The sequence below is a fragment of the Aplysia californica genome, unplaced genomic scaffold (assembly GCF_000002075.1).
Source record: "Aplysia californica isolate F4 #8 unplaced genomic scaffold, AplCal3.0 scaffold00125, whole genome shotgun sequence".
Lineage (NCBI taxonomy): Eukaryota > Metazoa > Mollusca > Gastropoda > Aplysiida > Aplysiidae > Aplysia > Aplysia californica.
In genome coordinates this window covers 1,234,063-1,236,053 of record NW_004797395.1, presented here as the reverse complement: position 1 = coordinate 1,236,053, position 1,991 = coordinate 1,234,063, and the positions used below count along the sequence as shown (strand labels likewise).

Here is a 1,991-nt window from a genome sequence, read left to right as displayed (position 1 = left end):
TCATCATCATCATCATCATCATCATCATCATCATCATCATCATCATCATCATCGTCATCATCGTCATCATCGTCATCTTCATCATCATCATCATCATCATCATCATCATCATCATCATCATCATCATCATCATCATCATCATCGTTGAAGTCATCAACGTTTTATATGGTTGTTGTATGTGTTTTTTGTGTGATTTTTGTATGTGTGTAAAGGAAGATGTATTAAGACGGTTAAAAATGTGCAATGGCTTTTTATGCAGTTCTTTTATTTATTTATTTTTTGTTGTTGCAGGATTCTCTAGTCGTCGCAGCTGAGATTAGAGTCTACGCATTTTGTGGACAGTGTAACTGAGTCTAGCGCTGCGAAAGAAAACTTCAGTTCTACCAGACCAGCCTTGTCTTATAAATTATACGGAGAAGGGGAATAACCATTAACACCCACGTAAGTACGAGAAGTTCGTAAGTGCTGTTACTGCGAAGCGAACATTTGCGCCGGACGTTTCTGTTGGTATCGATTCTCTTTTAGCGTATGAGATGGGTAGCCTGTTATACCTTGTAACATCGTAATTATACGTGTGTGCATTCGACCTATTCTGTTCGTGAAATATATACGTTATTATTTTTTAAAATGTCATGACGATCCGTGTATTTATAAAATCATAAGAAAGAGTCTTGGTACTTGCCCTCCCCCTCCCCCTCCCCCAATCTTTCCTTTTTTCCAGTAAATTGTTTTCATAGTCCTCATGTCCATATGAACAAAATGAATTTCTTAAATCACACCTGGTAGGCTTATTCGATACTGTCTTCATCGATACCACATTTAAAATTCGCCCCAAACTTCCTGTACTCTGTTCCTCTGACAAGATTGATAACATGTCAAGAGGAGGCCACATATATCCTTGGGGTGGGCAGTAGGCAGCTGTTGTGAAGAATACAAATATTCCATAAAAGGTAAGGTAGGACCTAGCCTAACCATTTGCGTATTTCTCTAAATGCTCAACTCCAGGACATTTCGGAGTGCGCTTTTTATCATATTTGTCTTAGCAGAAAATTGATTTTCCATTGTGTGGGCTACACAATAACGATCCCGAAGCTTTGAACAACGGAATTACAAAATACAGCCGAAACTGTCTACCTGCCGCCCTTTGTTGATGAGAAATCTGTCTGTCTAAGACAGGTGGCCGTGTTACACAGTTTCATTTTAATGTAAAAAAAAAAAGCCCAAACCCCAAAACACGCAAGGGAGGAAATGGGAATTAAACGGTCGTTTTGTACAGGTTATTGTCTTATACAAGTGACCGTCAGAGCAGGTTGGACTGTGTAGTGTGTTTGTCGTGGGTGTTTTTGTTGTATTGAAAGGTTACACATCTGAGGCGAAAATTTGTTTTCATTTCTCTACTGAAATTTCTTTTTAAAAAGCCCCACTCTGTAACAGATTTACTCGTTTAAAGAGAAGACAATGATCATATTCTTATATCATAATGTAGCTGATGACACATGTATTCCTTTGACCTGACTGCTTATTTCAAAGGTTTGATCTTTCAATGGGTGCGTGACTGCGGGATAGGAGGCATCTTATGTTTTGCTTTCTTTCAATTTTTTCCCCACTCTTTTATGCATGTAGGCCTAGATCTCTATGTGTCATGGTTTTCCCCTTTTTTTTTATGGCGAGCAGTCCTCTTGCATGTCGTAGGCTTGCAAAACCAGGCGATTTTACAGGATAGCTCAGGCTGAAGTTTTTGACAGCGCCGTGCAGCAGGCCATATTATTATGTCGAAGAAATTGGACACGAGGTTGTCGTTCACTGTCGTGCGTGTTTTAAAAAAAGAAAGGAAGAAAGGAAAAAAGAAAGAAAGAAAAAGAAAGAGAAAGAACGAGAGAATAGAGAATTAAAATAAATAAATAAATACGCGCGGCGATAAAACGTGTCGAGAGAATCTCAAGTCAAATTTGTCACAGTCGAGGCCAGGAAACAACATGCAGCAAGGGGAT

General features: G+C 39.0%; 1 protein-coding gene across 4 annotated transcripts in view; it reads left to right on the top strand.

Annotated features, from left to right (window-relative positions):
* LOC101859323 (sodium-dependent multivitamin transporter) overlaps positions 1 to 1,991 on the top strand; it is a 67,624-nt gene that overhangs the window by 29,613 nt on the left and 36,020 nt on the right. For 3 of the 4 annotated variants that reach the window (XM_013081309.2, XM_013081310.2, XM_013081311.2), the window contains exon 2: positions 292 to 441. The gene's annotated coding sequence lies outside the window, so the exon portion shown is untranslated. Of the gene's footprint in view, positions 1 to 291; positions 442 to 486; positions 951 to 1,991 lie in introns of those variants that run through there. The other variant, XM_005096304.3, reaches the window with a different exon arrangement.